At 42.5% G+C, this 26,723-nt stretch overlaps 1 protein-coding gene across 6 annotated transcripts in view; it reads left to right on the top strand.

The window, feature by feature from the left end:
* Positions 1-1,053: 1,053 nt before the first annotated feature.
* Positions 1,054-26,723, top strand: part of INPP4B (inositol polyphosphate-4-phosphatase type II B) — a 338,027-nt gene continuing 312,357 nt past the window's right edge. For 5 of the 6 annotated variants that reach the window (XM_064450242.1, XM_064450240.1, XM_064450243.1 and 2 more), the window contains exons 1-2: positions 1,054-1,187; positions 25,614-25,812. The gene's annotated coding sequence lies outside the window, so the exon portion shown is untranslated. The remainder of the gene's footprint in view (positions 1,188-25,613; positions 25,813-26,723) is intronic. The other variant, XM_064450241.1, reaches the window with a different exon arrangement.

Genomic DNA, 26,723 nt, shown 5'->3' with positions numbered 1-26,723 from the left:
CTGGGGCTGGAGGGGTCCGCTCCGCCATCGGGGCCACCTCAGGTACCCTTCCCGAGGAAGCTGGGTCGACGACGCACAGCCCCACACAGCTTCGACGGAAAGTCCTTTATTTACGAGGAGGAAAGCGCAGTAAGCGTCCCCGCCGCCTGCCCCGGGCCCCCGGGGGCGGGAAGGGGGCGGCTGCGGCTCCCGGCGGGGGGAAGCCCGCGTTTGTGGAGGCTGGTAGCGCTGACTGGAGCGGCGGCGCAGGCAAGGTGCAGCCCTCCCCCCCCCACCCCGCTGACAGGAAGGGGCTTCCCTCACCGCCCACCCCCCAAACTTCTGAAGCCGAAAAGGAGCCAGCGCGGCGGCTCCGGGAGCCGTGCATTGCCTCCCGGGGAGCCCCTGGCCCCAGCTCCTAGGGGGCGAGGCCACCAACGCTTCCCCCCGGTCACGCTGCGTCCCCCTGAGCGACCGTGCCCCAGCGCCTTCCAGCCCCGGGCGAGGAGGTGCCGCTCAAGGGCTCGTCAGCCCGGGCCCGGCGCCTTCCCGGGAGGGACCCCCCGCCCCGTCCGACCGTCCCCCCGGGCCGGGCGGGCTCCCGCCACCGCCTCCCAGCCCCTGGCACTCGGCAGAGGCGGCCGCGGAGGCCGGGCTCCCTCTGGGCGGCAGGAGGTGAATGGCAAGCGGCGGCTTCTCCCTCCCACACCCCAGCGTCGGTCTCGCCTCCTCCAGCGGCGGCGGCGGGTCACCTCTGCGCGGCCGGGCCGGGCCTCGCTGCCTGCCTGCCGGACGGCCACAGGACTGCGGGGGGCACCTCCCGGCTCCCCTCACCGCCGCGGGCTCACGGGCGCTACCTGCGGGGCCGCCGCCGAGCCGGGCGGCCGCCGCCGGGCTGCGGTGACATTGGGAGGAGACTCGCCCGAGGGCGGCGCCGGGGGGCAGAAGCGAGCGCCGGTACCCGCGGCCAGCGCCAGCCGCCACTCGCCCTCCCTGTGCCGGCGGGGAGGCGGGCGCCGGGCGGGCGGGCGGGCGCGGCTGTAGCTGCCCGGCGCGGCTACCGGCGCGCTCAGCCCTCCGCTTCTCTCGCCGCCGCGCTGCTGGAGGCGCCGGACTATAAATAGCAGGCTCGGCAGCCGCCGAGCCGCGCGGGCACGCACCGGAGGGAAGTGCCGCGCCGGTCGCTCCGCCGGGCGGGCGCCCGCCAGGTAACAGCCGCTCGGGGCGGGCGGGGGCTCGAGTCGCCGGCATGGGTTTTGTTTCCTCCTTTCCTCGTTTCCTCGCTGTGCTTCGGCGCGTCAGGAGCGATTAAAAGCTGGGAATCGGTTCCGCCAACGTCCCTCCCTTTTTATTCCCTTATCAAGTTTCTTAAGGTTACAGCCCGCAAGGCGTGCGCAGCCCCGCGGAAGGCGAAGACGCTCCCGTCGGGGGCCGCCGCAGCCCGGCGGCCCGGCCGGGGGTGCGCTGAGGGCGGCCGCCGCTCTCCCGCCTGCGGGGCGGGCGCCGCGCCCCCTCGGGGCCGGGGCTGAGGGAAGGGAGGCGGCCCGGCCGCCCCGCGGAGCCCCGGCCGGCCCCGCCGCCGCCCTCCGGGGGTCCCCGCGACGCGGGGGGACGCGGGCTGCCGGGGCAGCTCCAGCTGACACCCGCGGGGGGGGGGGGTTCTGCCACTTTCTCCCGGCGGCGGCGGCAGCTGCCGGGGAGCCTCGGGGCCGCCCCGGCCGCGGCGCCGTGCCCGGCCGCCCCCCGCGCAGCTGGAGCCCTGGCTCCCTCGAAGGGGCCTTGGGGGGGGTCTTGAGGGCCTTATTTGCAGCGGTTTTCCGTCATGTTCGAAAGTTGGGGGTACTTGGCTGAGGAGGCGGGTCGGAGGCTCCGTAGGTGCCGCTAAGGGGTTAATTTGGCAGAATAACTGAGCTGTAGGATCCCCGTCCCCATCTTGCAAATAACAGCCACTGCTGAAATGCGCTGGAAACCACAAGAAAAGTATAACATATAGCTAAGTTGAGCAGCGTTGTAACTTAAAATTGTATCAGCCAGAAAGGGGGGGGTGGGGAGGATGATATTTAATTTCTGAACTGTGACCAAGTGGAGCTCTATTTTCTTCTCCCTAAAATGACATACAGATTTTGAAGCATGGGTGGCAGACCTTGTGCTATCTGCTTGCCTGGTCCCCAAAGCTAACCCGGTGCCTCATCTGAAATAAAAATAATAGGATGAAGTCTTTGCAGGTCAATGTTCTTATCTGATGCATAATTATGTTTCCATTTCTCCTCCTCACTAGAAGAAACGTATTTGTTTATTTAGCCATTAATGATGTGTTAGATATACTAAAATCAGGCCATATATATGGCATCTAAATCTGTCTTTGAATCTCAAAAACAAGACTCATTTTCAGTCTTCACTGGTTTACAGGCATATGTAAAGGATGTCTGCAGAGCAAGAATGATGGGGGAAAATTCCTGCTTCTTGGTCTGTTTCAAAGCAAGAGTTTCTGTAAATAACTGGGGACTAACAAAACTTCTTATATTCCAATAGTATTTACAAGTATGATAGCAGTCTTTAAAAAGGCAGTGTTCCAGTAATTTGGTGGGGTTTTTTTTTTTAATGTTATTTTACTTGATTCATTTTGAACTAGCTTTGAAGCGCTGTGGTTTGTGGTAAACAAAATCTTAGGGTTTTTTTGTCCTGTGAACCTGTATATTGGATAGAGTTTGTGCATGTAAGTCCTCATTACTGTAACTATCCATGCAGGGCTGAATGCTGTTTACTTCACACATTCTGATAATTCCACTAAAATTAAGATATGCGTCAGAAAATTAATAAGAGCAGAAGTTAGTCCTGTCAGATTTTTACAGCCCCGATGATACTAGTGGGAGCATGCGGCAGTGTTACTACTTCAGATCCCTGTTTGTGCTTGCTTTCATCAGTTTTCTGAAAGAGTTTCTACAATGCCCAAGATAAGATGAAATCTTTCTTTAAAATAAAGCTTTTCTTTTACTGGCTCTCTTGGACTACTGAAAGCTTCAAGTTCCAGTTCTCCATGGGTTCCTCAAACCTTGCAAGTGCTGCTGGCCTCTCTTTTGCTCTGGTTTCTCTGGAGAGACTTATTTGTGAGGCTGCCTTAGTTCTTTTTGATCAAAGACTTCTGTCTTCCTCAGGCTAAGGTATATCGGTTTGAGCAGGTTTATCCAGGTGCCTCCTACAGTTCCTCCTTTATTACCGACTCCTTATCTTCTGACCTGACCTGAAGATTTCACAACATTAGGTGAAGGTTTTGTGAATCAAAATGCATGATTAATACTGTGCTTAGTACCTGGAAGTCTACTGTACTGCAGGAAGTCAAAAAAAAAACCCCAGGAGCAGAAGCTCTGCCTGGAGCATCGAAGTCAGCCTGTGGAGGACAGCGCTGGTGGCTGATGGTAGAGAGTGGAGGCTGCAAGCTAGTCTGCAGGTGAAGTAATTGTTAGAATAGGCCTAGGCCTGAATTTACTATGGATTTTGAGAAGTAGTGGAATAGATACGTCTGCTCAATTATTTAGCTTGTTATGGATATATATTTTTAGTATATCACTTCTGCAGCGAAATATGAAAACAATACTTTTCGGATTTATGTAACAGATTTAGAGGAGAAAGTAAGATAGTTTGCCAAGGGAGACAAACTGAAAGGTGGACGATTACTCCCAACACTAATGTTTCTTCAAAATTTATGATAACTTAAACTAGCATTCTTAAACACTTGGGCAGTTAGCTATGTTTCTCTCTCTAATTTATATTTTCATAACCTTTCCTGTATGCCAAATGCTCTGACTGATGGAGAGTTTTAGGAAGGGCTAGTTTTGTTTGGCTTGTTAAATCTTTTCTATTACATTAATATTTTATTGTTACCGCTGATGAATGGCAAATGTTACTTATCACACTTCTGAAGAAGGATTCCTTCTTCCATAGTAACCTGGACTGATATAAATCAAATTCTATGCAATACTTTGCCCTGCCTTTTTAAAATAACTTGGAAATCTAACTTCACATGTCAAAATGTGGGGTGGACGGAAGGTTGAAATGTTATTTGGGGAGAGTTGGCAGTCCTGGCCTAACCAAGCCTTTGGTCTTGCCTACTACCTACCCTGGGTTTGGAAGCCCTCCCGACACTTCCTGATTCCACCTACAAACCCTGGCAGTCTCACTACAGTTTTGTCCCAGATTCTCCATCTCATGCCTAAGGAGCAGTCACAGTTCCTTTTGCTCTTGCAGCCCTTAAGATTTATCAGGCTTTCCTGTTGGGGATAGTTGATCTGTTGCTGAAAACCTGGGACAACCCTTGAAAAGCTGGCTGGGTGGTGCAAGGTTTGAGTGCGGTGCTGGACTTAAGCTCATAGATGTCTTCACAGTGATGGAGGATTTTAATTAAGACGACTTGCTTGTCTTGATACAAAATCCACGCTGGCAATTCTGAAAAGGAGTTGAGGTTTGTGAATTTGTTTCCTGATGTTTGGAAGACTATGTTAACTGCTTTCCAGCTGAATATTAAGAAGAGAAAAAACTATAAATTAATGAGGGAGGATTCTTTAGTTTATTTTCCCCATAATCTGCAAAGGTAGATTCAGTTAATTTGTCCAGGTCAGCAGCAGATCATTTCAGGGAAGAGGTTTTTCCCTGTTTCTTCTGTCATCGTAAGCTAACTAAAGTTGGGCAGAATCTCAAACAGCAAATCAGATTTATACCATGTATTCTACTGTGAAAATTGCTGTTGGGAGGCAGGATACGTTGTCTGTCTTCCAAGTCTTGTGTATGTTTTTGGCAAGGTATAGTGAGATAACATACTGAAAAGCGAAGTGGGCATCTTGCACTGTGCATGGTATGTTTATTAATTTGTCTTTTAAGAGGGAGTGAATAGAACAAATTGTATTCACTTACTCTGTAGGTTTTTCAAGCTTACAATGATAAAGTTTGCTTACATGTTTCAGCAATGGGTTTTAAATTGTTTGATGTCAGTATCTTTAGAGGCAGCCTTGAAAAATGTAGCATTATTTCTGCTTCTAAGGTGTTTTAGAACCAAATTCTATAGAACTTACCAGCCTTCTGAATCCAGAAGAGACTGGGCAGGACAGTTCTTCTGCTTACAGTAGTTTCAGCTCTGTAGCTGCACAGGAGGTTTAATATTGATTTCCATAGGTTAGGATGCTAATAGGCTTTTTGCCTCAGCCTGACAAACTAAGCTGCCTTCTCCTGTTTGTCAGTGAATTGGCCCACAGGCTCCTTCAGATTGTTTTTAATGTTGAAGAAGGCTCTATTTAATGAAAATACAAAAGACAGCACAAGCTAAAGGTGCTTACTTGACGTAGTATGGTGTCAAAGTTGTTAAATGTGATGCGGTTCGTCAAGTCCATTTCTTTGGCAGGGTGAGTTCATGCTCTGTTACTGTGGGCCATGGCATTCAAAATCAAATCCATCTGTGGGTTTTTTTTTTGGTGGATGTTTTTAATTTTGTTGTATACCCTGCTTCTATGAAACTTCACCCTGTGCTGTGACCTCAGTCAAATTTGTCTTGAGTACAGTAGTAAAGTCAATCTGGGCTAAGTCCGTCTGGGGAGCATTTTCTCTTAAACTTACCGTATATACATAACTAAAACTCTTTCATTCATATAAATTCCTTTAATTCCGTTAGCTGTACATTTGTCAATAGGAGTTTCTTGCTTGCTGCATAAACACTAATTTGGCAAATAGAGTGAAATCTCTTAATACGAGGCACTAAAAAGACTTGGTCTTTTATTGTGATTGTAAGAGGTGGATGTGTAATGGACAATTAAGAGGGAGAAAGTCTTGTGGGAAATAAGCTTTTATTGTATTTTGACAGTTCTTCATGTACCATCAGGTTTTCGTATTGTTTGTTTATTTATAAACTCTGATCTTAGCATATTACAGCAGTGCTAGTAAGGTGCACTGAACCTAGGGTGCATACCTGTGTTACGAAAATGGCTCAAAACCATGAAAATGGATATAAAAGTCTAGGAGCTAAATGTGACATGGTATCTTGTGTACTTACTGCTGTGCAAATGGAGCATTAAGAGGAACGCATCCACACTTTGGTATTGTACAGTGTTTCTATTACAGCAGTAATATCGCTGCTCTGCCTGGATTTTGTTTGCTTTGTGTATGTATAAATGGCTAAAGAAAACAGGTGTCAGTAGAACTGAGTTTTATGGGATGAAATTACTTTCTCTGCTATAGTGACATAACTTTAGAATAAATCTTTTGAAATGGTTATTCTAGTTTATACTGTAAATGAGAGCAGAATTTGGTACAGAGAGTAGGAGATACTGCCTTTGACGTTCAGAATAACGTTGGTGTGCTATTTTTATAGTTTTAAAAATATACTTTGAATTAATGAGAAGATCTTTAAGTTTTCAAATTAATAATCTAATAGCTGTAGTGTGTATGGAAAGTGCCTTTTTGCTTTAGCCAAGGCAGTGTGTGGGTTGGGTATTCCCCCCCGCCCCTCCAAAGGGCAGTTCTAGAGCTACACGATATCTGGAATTTCTGTGTTACTGTCTGCCATGACACGCAATTCGTGTGGCTTTTGTAGAACGGCCACGTGGCGTAGCCTCTCTGTGTTAGCTGGAAATGATAAAGATAGCAATGTTGCCTCCGTGGGGGAAGTTGGTTGTAAAGCAAACTTTCCTGCAGTCCTGCACAACAGCTCTTCCCACAGGAGCAGCGTGATCAGGCTTATCAGGTGGTGATCCAGTAATTAAACCTTGGAAGGAAGATAGAGGATGTAAATGATGAAGAAACACCTGGTTTAAAAAAAAAAGAAGAAATAAGCATTCTCAGTTTAGACCTGCTATTGACAAATGCTCTCTGGTTTGATGTGTAGTTTCTATACAAGCACAGATGCATAACCTGCATGAATTAAGTTTTCACTCAGTGAATCTACATTAAACATTTTTCCAAATGAATCATATCTGATGATTGTTCAGCCACTGAATTAAAAATGTATGTATATCATTCTTAATTGTTGTAGCTAGGATTTTTTTTTTTTGTCTTTCCTACTGTTGGTGTCAGATAGCTTGAAGTTTTGGTGTTTTGTTTCAGCTGGCTAGTGTAGTCTTTTCCTTCTAGGAATTGATAGTTTCCAAGTAATATGAGCAAGAGTGATGGCTGCTATTTTAGTGGAGTGTTTTTTTGGTTTTGGATACTCAGGTGCAGATAGTTGGAAGCTTGGAACATATAAATATAGCCTACGCTAGATGGCAGTGTAAAATATGAAGAAGCTTTAAGACATTTTGAATTCTTAACAACCCAGCAGAAGCTGCCACACTTACTGTTCACTTCATAGGTAAGCATATTTTTACTGCATGTACTCTTGTTAAATACGAGGTCATTTATTTTTCATGATCTAAATTTGTCTTGAATTTACCTTGTTTGAGAATACATTTGGGCAGTTCCTGTAAGATAGCTGGCATACTGTAAATTCAGTCTACAGTTTAATCTTGGTTAGCTGGCTTGTGTTTGTAGTTACTTATTGGTTAGGAAAACCACATGTGTTTTTGAAAATGTTATTTGAGTCATATATATTAAAACTGTAGGACAAAAGCTGTCAACTGATAAAACAACAATGGGTGAGACTTCATTTTAATATTTCTTAGCTGTATTATAACCCTTTATCGTTTACATAGGACGATCTGGTATGTATATGTTGGGTTTTTACAATAAAATAAATTGTACATAATCTCCAGGGCAAATTACTGATGTCAGATTGCAGTTTATTGTCTTTGCCTTACAGAAGGTGTTTGTGTATGTGACTTTTAAAAAAAATATATATAGATATATATATAAATAAAATCAATTGCTGTAATGTCACTCTTAAGAAATGGTACCTCAAGAAGCCCGAATGCATCTTAATGTTATTCAAGCACTGCAAGGGGACTTCATGAGAATGGGAGTTAGGACAGTTGTTTTGAGCAAAGCGCGTCCTTTTTTAGCGTACCTTGAAGTGCTTTCAGAGTTTTCCTTTAGCAGTGTCTGATTATACAAAAATTCTAATCAAGGTGGAGAAAATAACATTTACAAGAAACCTTTAAATCGGTTTCTGTACCATCAAGGTGTGATATCCTAAAGATAGATTTCCCTGCTAAAGCATAAAAAGCAAGAGGGATTAGAAGACCCAGCCTGTAAAGGATGTGTGCATAGTTGTTGAACTGCTTTGTTATATATTTGCAAGTGAATTAGAAAGCAGTTTGATGTAACACTGTGAAAGCTTTATGTTTTTATAAATTGGATTTTCTTTCTCTGACAAAAATGAAAAGCCTGGTCACAATAGCTTCTTTGGAACTGTGTTTTGGAAAAAGCAAAGCTTTCTGCATGCTGGGATTATTAAACATAGTCAGGCTGTCAAAATGCATGTATAAATATATGTAGTACTTTGCACTAAAATTGGTCAGTAATCAGTCTGGTGGTAAATTAGGAAGACTGTACATGCTTAAGATACAAGTCATGACATGCTGAATATGTTTGAGGAAAGAATATTGTACAAAATCCCAACTTCTAATAATGACTCCTTTTAAGCAGAAGATAGAAAAGTACTGTGAAACAGGGGCGTTTAGTGACAAAATAACACTTCCCTTTCCTTGCTTTTCTGCTACTACTATAATGCTTTTCACAGAAGAAAACATTGGGTACCATCGATACCTGTAATATCATTATTTTGAAGATAATGTAAAAGACTTACCAGCAGAAAATGTAGATGTTCCAATAAACCTATTCTTGGAGACATACTGTTTGTGTGTATATTGGTCTTTGAGGGGCACGGTAAGTAGTGTCCCTCTCTGTTGATGAGGTCTTCTGAAAATTCAGCTTTAACTTTCATCATTCGTAGATTGCAGCAAAGGAAAGCGTCTGTAAATTCTCCTTGGCAACTCAGAATCTTAGTTGTTGTCTGAACTCCAAGCGTAAATTGAGATACCACGTCTCAGTTCAGATCTCTCTGGTTTGGCATTGGCAGATAATCTTTTTGTTTGTTTGTTTTGTTTTGATTAGCCTTCTTAATTGAATGGCAAACTGTAGTAACCTTGCACAAAAGAAAAAGCATGTTAAACAGCAGTTTATTCCAAAAAAAGGTGGTGGATGCCCGTATGAACGTGAATAGGAGTTGTCCTATGATTTGCAGCTGAAGACTGATCTAAAGCCACGTGGGAACCTGACAGAGCAGATCCCTGACAAAAGCATACCATGAGAAGTCACTGACTGGCTCACAGGGTGAAAGGAGTACAGACACTGAAGCAAGATTAAATGGCCATTTATTTTAGACCCCTATAAAAAGTATTCCAGAAATAAACTGTCTGATCTAGTGTCCAACATTCTTGCCTCCAGCCATGATGATGGGGAAACTGAAATCCCTTTTTCCAGTTTGGGATTGTGTTTCATAAAGGCTGAGGAGGCTTGATCTGTGCGTGTGTGATGGTATCGGTCCTATTACCCCGCGCCCCCCTCAACCTGGAGTTCGTTCCCCCAGTTTCCTGATGTTTTTGTTCTGGGCTAGCACTTGGCTATCATTTGAGGTTCACCAGCCTGTTCTTTAGAACTGTACTCCTTAGAATGGGTCCTGTGCCTGTCTAAGTGTTTGGGATGCTCCTGAGTGTATCACGCCCATGGCATGCTGTGTGATCAAAGACGCAGTACGCTACCGAAGTAACCCTCTAAGCTACTGTTATTGGTAGTATGATGTTACAAGGAAGGTAAAAACTTTTTATTTATTTTACTTCTTTTGCCTGTGTAGGATAAAATTCCTCCCTTTCTGTTACCACAGGTGGTTCAGTTGCCAGTTGCAGGTACAGCTTTCTTGTCTGTTACCTGTGGTCAGGGGTGCAAGTTGGAGGAATTAACTGATACTGATCTTGGAAACAAGGTGACCAGTCCCAGATTAAGCAAAGCAAGCAGAGTCTCCAGAGCTCCTGGGAACAAGTCACTTCTTAGCTGAGCAGTGGGGACAAAGGGAAGCTAACCTTTCTGGAGTTGTTCACTTATTTTTCTAGTACAGCCAAACCTTGCAGTCTTCTCCCAGGTGTCAGCATTTGTTGGCTATCACATTTGAATAAATCTGATGTTCCACTAAGAAACATGCTACAATTGTTTCATGTTACTATGAGAAGATACATTTATAATAATTATTTAAAATACCTAATTCAGCACTTGCTCAACTTGTTGAACAGCTTGCTAATGAGGAGTCCTAGAGTTATCTGTGAATATTTATTAAGATTTATATCAACAAGAGAACACAGAAAAACTGTACTCTTTTTCAAAAGAAAAATTATTGTTACTCATTTTCAGTGCACTGAAATTACCTTAACAATCAATTTTGGTATGTTACAATAGAATGACATGCTTGGGCATTTTGCCTGAAGCAGCGATCTATTTTTTTTCCTCCTCTGTCTGATCTAGTTCATCACAACAACATCGTGCAGGTAAAGTGGAATTTTACCTGAGGTTTGTGGCTACCTCTTTTTGTAAATACAAAAATAATGAATAGTTTTGTCTTCATGAACTGTTCCAGTTGGAGGAAAAAAAAAAAACCCAAAACACTCCAAAGCATATGTACTGTTTGCCTATTTTAAATAAAATACTGATGAAGATCTAGCCCATGTCTGTGGGAATTTGTGGTCTTATCAGATACTTCCTAAGGTCTGAAAAACATCAGGTTTGAGAATCTATTTTTGTGTTCTGAAAAAGCAATGTCTTCTACTATAGTTAAAAGGTTAAGGCAGAAATATTTTTATGAAAATTGAATTACAAAGTGCAACAATACTGAACACATAGCAGAAGATATATTTTCTAAGCAATTTTAAAAGACAATACCAGCCCATCAGTTATGACCTGAGTTTTTCATTTCTGTATTTGGAGCAGTGGTGCAGCTTTACATCCAGATAATTTGTTAGTTCTGCTGTAGTAAATAAATCAAAAGAGCCTTTGTTGTATAGTCAGCAATGTCACATATTTCTCACCTCCCCTAAGTGATGGGAGCAGATTCTGACCCCATTTGCAGTGCTTGAATTTTACTGAAGCTCAAGGAAACACTCTCTAAGATCTTGCCTTTTGGGTTTTGTTTTCTAAAAATATTTTTGTAGCTTAATTTAAAAATTGTTAGTAATGTAGCCTCTCGTGTTGATTCTGGAGATGCACAGAAGAGACAGGATAGTCAGAGAGGCACAGAAGTGCTGGTATCTTAGAAGGGAGTATAGGTCCCATCTTGAAAACCCTCGCTGGCCTGAGGCTCAGACTTGCATTTTGGTCAAATGTATTGATACCTTGAACAGGCAAGGTGAGATGTGCCTCTGTTAGAATGGCAGTGAGAAACTGGAGGAGAGCTAGTGTCTGCAGAGCAGGGAACCTGTGGGGAGTCATAACAACATCAGGGCTAGTAGAAATTTTCCTACCAGATGGGAAATGAAAGGATATGCCATGACAGTCTTGGTGTTGCAGCTTTCCTGAGCCTTTAACAGTGAAGTTGAGTCTCTGTGTGCTTGGCCACTTTCCATCTTACCTCAGAGGTTGTTTTGTCCCTGTTTATGTTTAGACAATTTCTGTGTATATGAGGAGATGATGAGCTGGCTGCCTCCTTGATATTCACATGTGAGACTGACTTCCTTTATATGAGGCAGGAATGTGACAGCGTGCATTTGGGTCATGGAGAGCATCAGAATCTTCAGTGTCTTTAATTTGGATTTGTGAGTATCTTGATGAAACATTTCTGGTTCTCTCTTACTATTTGTATTAGCCATGGTAGCGTGCCCTGTTCCTTGTCTTTTGTGTTGTTCGTACAACACAAAGCACAGAAGTCAGACTTTCCTATCTATTTCCTGCTTTCCATTTTCTTTTGCCTGCCTGGCATGATGTTCTGGCCTCACAAGGTCTCTAATACCTACTTTCTAGACACTTTATGGTAAACTTCAAATCTAGACACCCTGTGGTAAGCTTTTACTATCCAGAGGGACCTTGTCAGGCTTGAGCAAAGTGGGCCAACGTGAACCTCATGGAGTTCAAAAAGACCAAGTGCAAGGTCCTGCACCTGGCTCAGGGCAATCACCAGTATCAGTACAGTCTGGGCGATGAGCTGAGTGACAGCAGCACTGCTGATAAGAACTTGGGGATACTGGTTATTGTGGTTTAGCCCCAGTCAGCAACCAAGCCCCACACAGCTGCTTGCTCTCTCCCCCGCAGTGGGATGGGGGAGAGAATCAGAAGAGTAAAAGTGAGGAAACTCGTGGTTTGAGATAAAGACAATTCAATACGTAAAACAAAGCTGCACACTCAAGCAAAGCCAAACAAGGAATTGATTCACTCCTTCCCATGGGCAGGCAGGTGTTCAGCCACCCCCAGGAAAGCAGGGCTCCATCAAGCATAACGGTGACTTGGGAAGACAAACACCATCACTTCCAATGTCCCCCCCTTCCTCCTTCTTCCCCCAGCTGCATATGACGTCATGCTCAGTATATGGTATGGAATATCCCTTGGGTCAGTTGGGGTCAGCTATCCCAGCTGTGTCCCCTCCCAGCTCCTCCTGCACCCGGCAGAGCACGGGGAGCTGAAAAAGTCCTTGACTAGTGCAACTGCTGCTTGGCAACAACTAAACCATCTCCACATTATCACCACTGTTTTTAGCACAAACCCAAAACATAGTCCCATAGTAGCTACTGTGAAGATGATTAACTCTATCCCAGATGAAACCAGGACACTGATGGATGAAAAATTAGGAATGAGCTGAGAATGTGCGCTTGCAGACCAGGGAGCAGGTTATATTCTGGTCTGCATAAAAAGAACCATGGCCAATAGGCGAAAGGAGGTTTCTCTCCCTCTACTGTGCTCTCAGGAGACCCTACTTGAAGTACTGCATCCAGTTCTGGAGTCCTCAGTACAGGAAAGACATGAAACTGTTAAAGCATGTTCAGAGGAGGTCCCCAAAAATTACCCAAGGGCTGGAACACCTCTCCTCTAAAGAAAGGCTGAGAGAGTTGGTGTTTTTCAGCCTGGAGTAGGCTCCAGGGAGACCTTACTGTGGCCTCTCAAGTCTTATAAGAAGGGGGCTTCTAACAAAAATGGAGAAAGACTTTTTACCAGGGCCTGCAGTGACAGGGCAAGGGGTAATGGTTTTAAACTGAAAGAGGGTAGATTTAGATTGAACGTAAGGAAGAAATTTGTTTCAGTGAAGGTGGTGAAACACGGGAACAGCTTGCTCAGAAAAGCTGTGGGTGCCCCATCCTTGGAAGTGTTCAAGGCCAGGTTGGACAGGACTTTGAGCAACCTGATCTAGTGAAAGTTGTCCCTGCCCGTGGCAGGAGGTTTGGAACTAGATGACCTTCAAAGGTCCTTTCCAGCCCAAAACATTTGGTAATTTTGGTGATCAGGATTTGCCTTTCAAACTGTCCCAAGTGTTGGTCTTGATGGTTATTTGGGAGATAAAAAGATTTGAGTTTGTTCTAATGTGTTCATAATAAGTTTAGTTTGTTTCAATTCTTAACGAAGATGTAATTTAAGTTTTATATGTAGAATTATTGTTGGTTAAGCAGACCTTGAACTAAAGTAAATTCTATTCTCACATACTGTTAAGCAGTCAGGTTTTTGTTCTTTAATGAAAGGTGCATATAGTTATTTTTTGGAACTTAATGAGAAGTGTTCAGTATGCCTGTGTTCATTAGTGAAGAAAACTTGTAGAGTCCCTGACATACTACAGTTATCTTGTCCTCTTATTACAGTCAACGATACTGGTTTTTGCTCTTTCTTCATACACAGTTATCTTTCAGCTTGTTCTATTTCTGTCCAAATAGTGTTGTTCCCATTCTAGCCTGGTGAAGGATATTCGTAGCTTTCAGACCTAGTTCTCATCATACCCAGACTACTAACAGAATCAGACAGTGTAAGCCAGGACCTAGCGTTGGGGTGGGAGATGTGTGTAACTTGCCATGCTCTTCTGAGTAGGATTTTCTGCATCTGACAGATGATGCAACCAAATGAGTAAACAAAATTCAGATCTCGTAATATCTGTAGGTAGCAGGTGTCTATATAGGTCATGGACTGCAGTGGTTCAGGTAACTGTAAATAAAATAATTTATACTATATTTAAAATAAACACTGCCTTAGTCCATCAACTTACATGTCGTCATATGTGAAGAAGGGGACACAAAGTGTGAGTGAGTTCGTAAGATTGAAGAGAGAAAGACAGAAAGATAATCCTTTTTGTTTGTTATGTCACACACAAAAAGAGAAATGCCTTAAAAGAATTACCGGGCAAGGAGGAGGTAATTAAACCATCAAACACAGGGAGTTTCATGGCCATTGTGGGTAAATAACTGACTGCTCCAGGCAAGAGACTGAATTAATTAAAAAAAAAAATTAAAAATAATTCTAATTTAGTTAACCCATTTATTAAAGAAATATGTTGGAAAACCATTAGGCTTTCTACAGACATTAATACTTTGACTATAAATGCAACATTTTAGAAAGGAAACTTTGTAAACTTTCTTCACCATTACTTTTAAAATGTACAAACAGCGTTGTGTGCAAAAGTTGGTTTTTTATTAGCCTAACTTCCCAATAATTCATTCCTTTTTTTGTCATAAAATATTTAATTTTCCTTTTCTAAACCAGGGGAAATCTGACATCTCTAGCAGGCATTGCATTTTCTTCTGTTTATTGGAAAAGAATTACCTTATGATTTTTCTATTAGTATTTACTGTGTATTCCACAGGTATAAAATTACCTCTCGGTTGATCTTGATGGTACATAGCTAATTAAAGTTTGTTTTCTCTCACTTCTACCAATGAGTCCAGTGTGGCTTTTTCTTTGAGAAAAATGTGTTTCATCTCATTTATGGATAATGGTAATTTTAATGGGATATTGTCTGTTAGAAAATATGCTTAGGTATTTAAAAATTAAGGGAAAAAACCCCAATGCAAACCTCTTTTATATTAATTTCTTTATCTGGTTACAGCAGCCAGCAGAGGTTTTTTTTTAATCATTTTTTAATTGGGCTAGGAAAGAATGAATAGTAAGCAAGCCATCACACAGTCTGGAAAAGTATTTAAAAAAGAAAGCAAGCGTTGGTCCACAGTAAAGATAAAAATAACTTTACAGTTGATAGGGTAAAGGCAGATAGACATTTGAGAATGACAAAGTTAACTTATATTAGCATGCCGGAGAACAAATCCCAAATCACGTGGAAAATGCGTCGTTGTTCAAGAAGCACTGCATAAGCTGCAGCGCTGTGTTGGAGCAGGGTATGGATTTAGACAAATGTGAAGCCAACAATTCTGAAGCTTGAAGCAGCTCTGGTTTGTATTCCATGTGATTTGGAGTGAATGGCTCTTCAGTACTGGGCAACGTGAGAAGGAAAAGACCAATTATTTTTTGAGGGGAAGAAGTGTGGAGAGTTTTTTTTAATGTACAATACAAAAACGTGAGAATACTTTTTGCCACGTTTCCCGTCAGTCACTGTGCTGAGAGAGACTTCTGCTCCCAAAGGTGAAAGCATTATAAAATTAGCGTGAATCCAATTTTTCCTACTAACTCCTGTGGTATCTGGTCTCCTCAAAACTCCACTGGGAATAGGAGCTTTAATCAGCAGACAAATTGACCTGGACAGTATTACTATGATTTTTATTCCACAATTTATGCAGGGATTTGGCTAGGGGATTCAGAATGGCCCGTTAAGTATCTGTCATCCCTGTCCTTACCTGTCTGCTTGTCATAACCAGGTAAAATAATACCATATGTGTTTGGGGTAATAGTATCAAGCCAGACATCCTCTTCCTGTAATTTACTGTTCAAAATAAGTAAGGCTGAGGAATAAGAAGTGAGCAGGTGAGAGCATCAGTTGGGAAGTTTGCTGCTCATGTGTTTTTTAAGGGCAGGAAAGATCAGGGAGAAGAGGCAGGTGAGATCTCAAAGCTCTGTGTACAGAGTATAGTCTCAGTAGCTATGATTCCAGGTCCAGGACGCCAACAATTTCCAAATTTTCAAAGAAATTGATAGATAAATTATTAAAAATAATGTTTTGGTCTGGCCAGGGGTCACTCGTCTCTGAGTGAACTTGAGCAGTACATCATCTGTCCAATCAAGCAAATGCTTTTGGCACCAGGGTATGCAGTTTATGGTGGTGTGGATGCTTTCTTGGCCTGCAAGCCTTGTCTTGTCTGTTATTGCACCATTGTGGCTACAGCGTTCACAGCTGAGCGTACGCATTAGCACATGGGAAGTGTATGGAGATGGTGATGGCTGGATTGCCCAGGGAAGTGCTCAGTTGCTCAGGTAAAGATGAGTGTTTGTGTGTGCTCCAGGCTGGACTGTAACAAGAGTTGCCAAATATAGAACTTTAAAATCACTGTTAATGTAAAAATTCAGACTGAATCAATGTAATACTTTCAGTCTTCAGTTTGAAATAACATTTTTACTTGTATTTGGTTTCCTAAATGTTACAGAATATGTGATGTCGTATTTGCAAATAGCAGCATTACTTCATAAATTACTGGCATTCTTACTGGTCTAGATGCATTACTCACTGACTGTTTTACTGTAGTTGGGGGAAAAAGCTGGAACTGAGTCCTCGTGTATAAATGAACATATGTAAAGCTCAGTGCCAGAAGGGCAGCGAGAGAGAAAACATGGGCGTGCCAAAGGTACCTGTGAAACCAAAAGGAAGAAATCAGCATTCTCATAAGAAGCTTCTGCTACTGTGCTTACACTAAATTAACAAAATGTAACAAATTTTCCTGTTGTGTCTAGTTGTACTACTCTTTGTGTCTCCCTGACATAATTTTGGAAGTGGTTTGAGTCAGGGCATGTGTACGTGTATCTCTTCTAGCTCAGTGGGACAGTGTTTCTTGATAATAGCAACTAGATTCAAATTCATATTGTTACAGGGCACAATTATCTAACACATTTTTTGCAAGTAATTTTCCAATCTTTTAGTTGTGGATTTAATATTTAAAATGTGAGGATTCTTAACGTTAAGAGCAATATTAGGGAACATTAATATTTAATTTGGTGTCAAAGGAAATAGCTTACAGTCATTTTTGCAGATGAGATAGGTAAGATATCTCTCGTAGTTCCTTTGGCATTTTGGTGCTTATAAATCACTCTTTGCTTAAGGGATAAGGCATAAAATCTTCCTTTGTATGTGTCTGCCAGAAGTTAGATTATATTGGAACTAAATAAACACCAAGTTGCAAGGAATTCAGATTAAGATCCATATTTGTAGATTTTTAGATTACCTTAATCCTGAAAAACAAAGCTGAAAGTTCCCATCTGTGTCAGCACCACAGTAAACTCTGGGTTGGCACAGTTCATACTTCTGTGCTGGTCTGTCCCTGGCGCTTGGTATTTTACAGCTCTATTCTTTGTTCGTGGAAGTGCATAAGTACAAGTAGGGCATAGAGGAAAGGTTGCCTCCTTACGTGTAAGCTCAGAAGAATTTCACTCTGCAGGGCAGTTGGCTGGTCGTAGTTGGTGACTTAACTAGGACAGAAGGTTCAGATCAGACCAAGAAATTAACCTCAGTTAAGGTCTTCAGTTTTAAATCTGTATCCTTATTAAAAACAGAACACATTGGTGGTTTTATTAAAAGTCTTGCTGTGAGTTATGGTTCGAATATCTCTTTTGAAGAAATTTTTGCAAAATTTCTGCTGGTTCCCCTGCGCCTCGGCCCCCTGAGGTTCAGGGGCACTTTTGTTTGTGCTCTTACCTGCTTACCAGACCCATTTCCTATTCTTTGGCTTGGTTGTAACACAACATCCTGAAGGATTATTTAATGGTCTGGTTAGAACGATGTATTGTGGTATACTGAAATGATATGTTCAACATTTGTTCCCTTTGTTTTTGTGTCTTTAAAAGTGGTAGATTTTTGTCTTAATCTAAAATGTAATGTTATACTTCACACTGAATGCAGGAGGTTTAATTCTTTTCAACACAAAAGTCACTGAATCACAGAACGGTGGGGGTTGGAAGGGGCCTCTGGAGATCATCTCATCCAACCCCCCTGCTTGAGCAGGCACACCCAGAGCAGGGGGCACAGGGACGCGTCCAGGAGGGGTTTGAATGTCTCCAGGGAAGGGACTCCACAACCTCCCTGGGCAGCCTGTGCCACTGCTCTGGCACCCTCACAGGATAGAAGTTCTTTTCTCATTCTTAGCTGGAACTTCCTGTGTTCCAACTTGTGCCCATGGACCCTTGGCCTGGCATTGGGCACCACTGAAAAGAGTCCAATCTGATCCTCTTGACACCTGCCCTTCAGATACAACTATTAATAAGATCCCCCCTCAGTCTTTTCTTGTCCCCACTAAATAAACCCAAGTCTTTCAGTCTTTCCTCATAAGGGAGATGCTCCTGTCCCCTGATCATCTTGGTAGCTCTCTGCTGGACTCTTTCTAGTAGTTCCCTGTCTTTCTTGGGCTAGGGAGCCCAGAACTGGATGCAGTACTCAAGATGTGGCCTCACTAGGGTGGAGCAGAGAGGGAGGATAACCTTCCTTGACCTGCTGGCCATACTCCTTTTAATGCAGCCCAGGATACTGTTGGCCTTCTTGGCCGCAAGGGCACAGTGCTGGCTCGTGATCAACAGCACTCCCAGGTCCTTCTCAGCAGTGTTGCTTTCCAGTGGGTCAACCCCCAGCCTGTACTGGTGCATGGGGTTGTTCTTCCCCAGGTGCAGGACCTTGCACTTGCTTTCGTTGAATTCCATGAGGTTCCCCTTGGCCCAGCTCTCCAGCCTGTCCAGGTCTTGCTGGATGGCAGCACGACCTTCTGGTGTATCAGCCACTCCTCCCAGCTTGGTATCATCAACGAACTTGCTGAGGGTGTACTCTGTCCCTTTGTCCAGGTCATTGATGAATATATTGAACAGGACTGGGCCCAGCACAGACCCCTGGGGAACACCACTAGTGACAGGCATCTAACTGGACTCTGTGCTGTTGATCATGACTTTCTGAGTTCTGTTGTTGAGGCAGTTCTCAATCCACCTCACTGTCCTCTCATCTAACCCACACTTCCTAAGCTTACCTATGGGGATGCTATGGGAGACGGTGTCAAAAGCCTTGCTGAAATAGAGATAAACAACATCCACTGCTCTCCCTTCATCGACCCAGCCAGTCACGCCATCATAGAAGACTATGAGGTTGGTCAAGCATGATCTCTCCTTGGTGAATCCATGTTGCGTGATGACTATTTCTGATAACCTTCTTGTCCTCTACATGCCTGGAGATGACCTCCAGGATGAACTGCTCCATCACCTTTCCAGGGATGGAGGTGAGGCTGACAGAACTATAGTTTCCCTGGTCCTCCTTCTTGCCCTTTTTGAAGATTGGAGTGACATTTGCTTTCTTCCAGTCCTCAGGCACCTCTCCTGTCCTCCATGACCTTTCAAAGACAACGGAGAGTGGCTTGGCAAGAACATCCACTGGCTCCTTCAGCACTCATGGGTGCATCCCATCTGGGCCCGTGGATTCACAAGGATCCAGTTTGCATAGGTGATCTGTGACCCAATCCTCCTCAACCAAGGGGAAGTCTTCCTTCCTCCAGATTTTTCCTTTCTTCTCTGGGGGCTGAGATGCCTGAGGGCCAGCCTTAGCAGTGAAGACTGAAGCAAAGGCGGCATTCAGTAGCTCTGCCTTCTCTGCATCCTGCATCACCAGGACACCCACCTTGTTCAGCAGGAGGCCTACGTTTCCGCAGTCTTTATTTTACTACTGATGTATTTGAATAAGCCCTTCTTGTTATCCTTGGCATCCCTTGCCAGATTTAGTTCCAAGTGGGCCTTGGCTTTCCTCATCGCATCTCTGCATATCCTGACAGCGTTCCTATATTCCTCCCAAGTAGCCAGTCCCTTCTTCCACATACTATAAAGCTCCTTCTTCCATATGAGTTTCTCTAGAAGCTCTTTGCTCATCCATGCAGGTCTCTCGCTCCTCTGCCTGACTTCTTCCTCATAGGGATGCACTGACCTTGAGCTCGGAGGAAGTGGTACTTGAATATTGACCAGCTCTCTTGGACCCCACTACTTTCTAGAGCCCTAGGCCATGGGATTCCTCCTTGCAGGTCTTTGGAGATGCCAAAGCTAGCTCACCTGAAGTCCAGGGTTGTAATCCTACTAGTTGCCCTGCTTCTACCACGCAGGATCCTGAACTCCACCTTCTCATGGTCACTGCAGCCAAGGCTACCCCCAACCCTCACATCCTCAACTAGACCTTCTTTGTTTGTTAGTATAAGGTCCAGCAGCAACAGCAGAGAGTTTCTGGCTGGAATTTTTTTTTTTTAAGTGGAATACGTAAGTGTTTAAAACCATTTTAGGTACAGACTTGTAGAGAATTTCTGTTTCTATATGGAAAAAAAATTACCATTTGGGAATAGAGTGTTTTTTTCTAGAGAAAGCTTATGTTGGAAATGGTGGAAATCTAGCTTTGTGGAAAGAAAGACTAAGTAGTTCCTTTAATGAGAGCCAGGGATAATTGAAGTAGGAGGTAGGTATGAGGATCAGGATGAGAGTATTTTAGTAAGGATGAAAAGGATGGGTACTGATAGCCTGGAAAGCTGGAGGTGAAGTGACAGTCCCCTTGTTCATTTTGCTGTCTTCATTGTTTTCCTCCTCAGTTTTTGAGGCTGTTTTCCTGACAAACTCTATTAATTCAGTGCTGAGAAAAAGCAGATGAAAGTTTTGTGGTGTACTTGTGTGTGTTGTTTTAGACTAAGGAAATCAAATGAAGAGTAACAAAGTTTAGATAAACTGTCTCATTATACGTCTTGTCTCCTGGTTTTGGTGGTGATAGCAGGGCAGCTGCAAATAAGTTGATTGCACAAACCTTTGGGCAGTTTGAAAAACTCTTAGACCAGAAAAATGAGAAATGACAGAAGTGCTGGGAGAACAAGGGAAAAGATGACATTTCTGTATTTCTCCTAGTTTCTGCCTTTGGTTTTCTTTATAAAATGTAAGTGCATCTTACTTCAGGGCATGAGAGAGAGCTGTTGCCTTTTTTTTTAAAAAAAAAAGCCCAAACAAAACCCCCTCTCAATTGCATGTCAGTAGACCATTGTTTCCAGATTACATTCCTGTTCCTTTGTAGACATGACATTCAAATATAAAAGAAAATATTTAAAAATTTTAATATAGTTTATCAATAAAATGCAATTTGGATAGTCTACAAATAAATTGCCTCATGACTATCAAAAATCTTGTGCAAGCCATAATCAAAATGCTAATTAAAAAAAAAAATGCAGTCAGCCTTTTGCATTTGAAGAAAATGGGGAGTGATTGTAATTTCTCGATCCAACACAGGAATAAGTAACCTTAATTAAGCAATCTTAATCTGTAAAACTAAGACTGATTTCTTATCCTAGTGGGACATGATGACTAGTTACGAGGCACTTGGATAGCAGTAACATTTAGTGGTATATAGTTTGTTAGACGGAGAGAAAGCTTTATGAGCAGATGAAAACTTGACTATCAGAGAATATCAGAAGACTTGGAAATGTATGCTGTAGATATGCATGAAATAAAAAATAATTTAGTGGTAATCACTAACTTGTGCTTTTTTTGCTGAAGTCAGTATCTTCTTGAATGGAAGTTGGTTGCCGAGTTTTCCCCACTCTAGGTGGACTGTACTGGAAGGTGGACCTTACTGGATCCACCTAGTCTGGGTCCAGTAACCCAGTGCCATGAGAAGGTGATAACAAGTTATTTTTTGTAATAGTTTCTCTTCTTCTGTCACTTCTTACCAGTGGCAGAAGAAGAAAGACAGAAGGGCAGGTAGTACTGAGTTCCACCACAGGAAACAAGAGAGTGAGTGATAGGAGTATTCTGTGGTCAGCTGATACAGGACAGCAGTGTATTTATTGTACTGAATGAATTGTCCCCCAGTAAGGTTTCCGGAATGCTCTAACTGAAATGCATAATTTAGTAAATAAATAAATAAATAAATTATCTCATGTGCAGTGCTGAGTTGGATGTGTATGTATCTGCCAGCAGCTGCTGGTGAACTTCACTCCTTGAAGCATAATTTAGGAGACCTGACAAAGGAGGGGGCAGAACTGGTACCATAGGAGTGAGTCCCTCAATTACATAAAAAGAGGAAAATCATACTTTTCTGGGCCAATGATCTAGGGAGCAAAAATTGCTGTCATGTTTTGTTTTGTTTTGTTTTATTTTTTTAACTACTTTTTAGTGTGGTTTTCTTCCTTTAGTTTTAATATGCAAATTACCAGTCAAATCTATTAATTGTTTTATCAGCATCCATGGAAATGAAATAAAATGGGAGAGAATACAGCTGTCAGTGGGAGCTGTGCTCATTTAATGGCTGTCAAATTTGACCTCAAGCTAGGCCTCCTTTTATTTCGTTTCCTATGGATAAGGGGTTTGATGGAAGCATTTTGGTATGATAGCATTTCAAAATTTTGACATATATCAAAATAGATACAGACTGCATGCTTGAATCTGAACTTAGCCTTTCACTTAACCTGAAGATTTATAAATGCAAACAAAATAAATGAACAAAGCATTCAGTAAAATCATCTCGAGTGATGCCTGCCATGTAAGAAAACCAGCAAACTGACTGCCAGACAGTATCAGACCAAAAGGAGACAACCTCAGCTCTGGCCAGGTGTGGCAAAGAGTTGCAGTAAAACACGGTTACTGCAAAGTAGGTATTAGGAGGTAAGCTATCCTTTCTGTATTTTTGTATTTTAAATGCTCTGGTTTAGAGTAAATAGCATAAATACTGCTGATACGTCTTAAGATGTATGAAATGTCCTAGAACAATGTCCCCCACCTCTGATACGTGGCAGCTGGTGACACAGCTGCCTTCTGTGACAAGTCAGTCTGGCACTGCTCTAGGCAGAGCAGGGTTACTGAGAAACCTGAGACATGTTTTGGTTTGTCTTCAGGTCTCTTTTTCTGTTAACTAAATAGATGTCCCAGCACTGATTATCATCTCCGGAGTGCAAGGTCTGAAGTACAGTACTGGATTTTGGGACAGCGGAAGATTAAACTGTTACGTTTCTCTCCTCAGGCTCAATTGGGATTGCTCTAATTTATGTCAGTTTTTAGCTGATGCCTCACAGTCTCTGTGCTGTTCAGATTAGTCCAAGCATAAGGTGCTTTGGGTGAATTGCTTCTCTCCTGCTCAGATTGGCTTCCAGCACCTCTCTCCCTGGGGTGAGGGGGGATGTAAGACCATTTTGTTACTGAGGAGATGAGGATTTAGTTTACTACCAGCCACATTATGGCTTCTTTTAAGGATTAGCCCAGAACAGAGAACTGAAATATTTGATTTAGATACTACTCCCTTCCTTTCCCCTTCTCTTTGAAATGGTTCCAAATGCTGTGCAACCTAGTTACTTGAACTATACATTGGTAGGTGTCAGTTTTTCTGTTGCTGGATTTTTATTTGTTTGTTGCTTTACTACCTTGGGGTGAAATGCAGCAGCCATTTAACAGAACTAAGTAGCCATCATTAAGGACAAAGGGAAGGATAGTATCTCTCTGAAACTGCATAGGAAATTCTAGGTATGTATCTTGGAGTTAGTCAGATTTTGCCCAGGATGCCCTGGTTAATGTCCTAATGAAAGGCGAGTTTTCATTGCTTGGACTCTTAACACTAGCTGTCATGCACATGTCCATCCCAGTGTCAGAGCGTGCTGTGCCACTACGAAACTATTAATTTTTCACATTTTCTTTGGAGCTGTAGGTACGCAGAAGCCCTTTCTATCTTGGCACAGTGATGAGTCCATGAAAGCTCTGAGACTGCTTGCATTGTGTGCATTTTTGATCTTACTGCTGAGAATACATAATACACAATTCAATACACTCCCCAGATGTTGCTGCAGCAGTGGGAGAATACTTAACTCACAGTTTTAGTTTTAATTATTTTTTCAAATGTAAGTGAAATTGTAGCTTACCTCAGCATGAATATTCTATTGAGAATGTGAATTTAACTGGGAAATGTTCTCAAAATTAAACTTGCACTTTTTCTTTAGATGGAATCTTTTAATAAAATTTGATTCTCCACAGTGTTTTTTTTTTGTGTTCTCTATCAATAATACTTAGATATAACCTTTTTTTTCCTGAAAAAAATTTCAGCAAGTTGATCAGTTGTTGCTTTCTGCTCTATTATCCATTCAGCTCAGCTTGATTTGTGTTGGTACCAGCAGTGGAACGTAAGGAGCAGAAAAATAAATTGCTGGTTCTGCATGTCTCCTGACCAGAAGTGTTTGTTAGTTAGCTATTCCATTCTTGTTATCCTTCCAGCCAGGACAGTCTGTACAGAAATGAATTTCTTCATTAAAGTGAGAGAACATACCATTTATAGTGCCATTTTCATCCTGGAAATAGAAAATTACTTTTCCTCTGCAAGGCACGAGCATTCAGACACATCTAATGTCTTTGCAACTCTTTAAGAAAATGAATAAATCAAGCTGTCAGGCCTATAATCTCTGTCCAAGAACTCTGACTGTTCCAAGGCTCAACGTGTAGAACCAGAATTTCATCCCTTTGAAATGAAAGTCCTGTGAGTAAGCAGAGGTCACGGTTTCACAATTCGTTAAGTGTATCATCAACCTTTCTAACATGTCTGAAACATTTGCCCCACAAATATACTGTCCATTGGCTGATTGAATGCAAAGACTGAGGTAGGATTTAGGTATTTCTTTCCCTAGTTAGCCAAAATGTGCATGGTAGAGAATTACGGAGTAAGAGAAGCAAAAGTGGATTGGAGTTGTACAGTTATTGATCAAGCGATCGGTCATTGAAAGGCAAAGCGTTTGCAGGGTCACAGCGCTAACCTCCATCCATCTGTGATTTCCAGGGCCTGTTTTATCTACCAAGGTTTTGAGGAATACAGAGCCACCTTGTAAAGACTCCTGCTGAGGAATGATTTATTTTATTGTCAACAGGAAGACACCAGTCTATAGTTAGCCATGTCTAGTCTACAGTCAGACTCAGTGGGGCAGATTAGGTGCTCTCATAAAGGGAACATGGCTGGAGAAGTTTGGCAGGAGAAAACAGATACTGAAGCAGCTGGACTTAGATAATCAGTACTCCAGGTGGGCAGGGAGATCTGTTTGCTTTGCTTAAATTTGAGGCTAAGAAATAAAATGGTGCCATCCTCTAGGCATAGCACTGAATCCTTTCAGATCTTAGGAAATCGTTTATTTGCATACATTTATCTGCTTGATTATGTGGCGTTTTTATTTGCTTAGTGGTGGTGATCAGCTATGCATAACAAGAATTAATCCCATTGGGAGCGGTCTTGCAAGTATGGAAAACATAACCTTCAGGGTTTATGATTCATCCCTGTTTAAAGGGAACATTCAGGCATTAAACCCAAGTTTTATTACTGAACACCCTGAGATCCCTGCCCGCTGGCTTAGTACAGGGAATGGGAAATAAGAGTAGAAGGCAGATGATGAGCTCTGCTCTCTTGCTGAAGTGGCTGGGAAAGTTCCTGTCCTTACTGGCTGGTTGTGTTTTTAGTGCTGGGCAGTAGTTCTGGCTCTTCAGCTGTCACTGGTCTCAGCCAGGTGTTCTCCTTTGTGTTGATACCAGTGCTCATTTAAGTTGAATAGCAGATGTTAAGGATCAGTATACCTTTATTTTTGTCCCCCTTGCTGCAGGAGTGGTGTCCTCTGCAAGCAGGGACGAGTGGCAACTAGGAGCACTCCAGTTTAATACTGTTACTGCTGGATTCAACAAAGCCTGTTTGAGAGGGAAAGAGTAAGCTTTGTAGAAAATACAGATCCCGGGGAAGAGGGAGAAAGCAGAAGCAATCAACATTAATTTCCTGAAGCCAGTGTCTCAACACATTAAGCTCAGGTAAGGTAGTTGGGTGTAATTGTTTTTCCTTTAAAAGTAATTCTTGACTATTATGTATGGAGTCATGCTACTGTTCTCTTTGTTTCTGTGCTCAGTCTGGTCCTGCCTTATCAAGGGGAAGCTTTGAGAGGTATCTAAAAGCTGTTTGGCCTTATAGAGCAATCATCATTGGAATATAGGCTTTATGTTATGTAGCAGCCTAAAGAGAACTATGGCAAACATGTTCTGTCTGATTCAATTTGGTTTCCTGTTGTATGAAAAAATCTGCTGTTTTAGTTGAAGCTAGCTCTAAAAAGACTGTTAATAGTGTTAATGTTAATTCTTCATCAATACAAGTCCTGTGAAAATAATAGTAGGTGTCCATTGCAGCATCATGCTAGATTTACTTGGTAGATGTTTCTGGTCACATGGTGCCTCGTAGCTTTGTGTTTCCCTGTGCCTTTTTTTTTCTTTCTTTTTTTTTTTTTTTTTTTTCTTACTCTGCACAAAACAAAAAGCCCAACAATGAACCCCACAATATGCAGGTTTTGGTCCTATATGCATCTGCAGAGATTTGCTGTGAAGGAAATCTTGAGCTATCTATCCCTTACGTACTGATGAGTCTCATAAGTTAAAGTATGGATTCATACTTTGTATATTTGTAAATAACCCCTGCATTATCTCTGTTCTTTTATTTTTCCTAGCAGCTCCTTGCATTTGTGTCCCTAAAAGAGCACTGAATTAATATCTGTCCTTGTCTATTCTTTTATTTTGGGGCTAGTTTGTCTTTTTCTTCTCCTCTTCAATAGCAGAACTTGATGCTTTAGTATTTCCTGCCCTCTGAGAATATACCATTCTCTCATCCTCTATAGACTGTGGTAGAAATTGCTGTAATACATACAAAACCTGCTAAAGTGATTAGGAAGTCTAAA

This window comes from Phalacrocorax carbo, chromosome 4, assembly GCF_963921805.1.
Source record: "Phalacrocorax carbo chromosome 4, bPhaCar2.1, whole genome shotgun sequence".
Classification (NCBI taxonomy): Eukaryota; Metazoa; Chordata; class Aves; order Suliformes; family Phalacrocoracidae; genus Phalacrocorax; species Phalacrocorax carbo.
The sequence above is the reverse complement of the archived record's forward strand: the minus strand, read 5'-3'. Positions and strand labels throughout refer to the sequence as shown.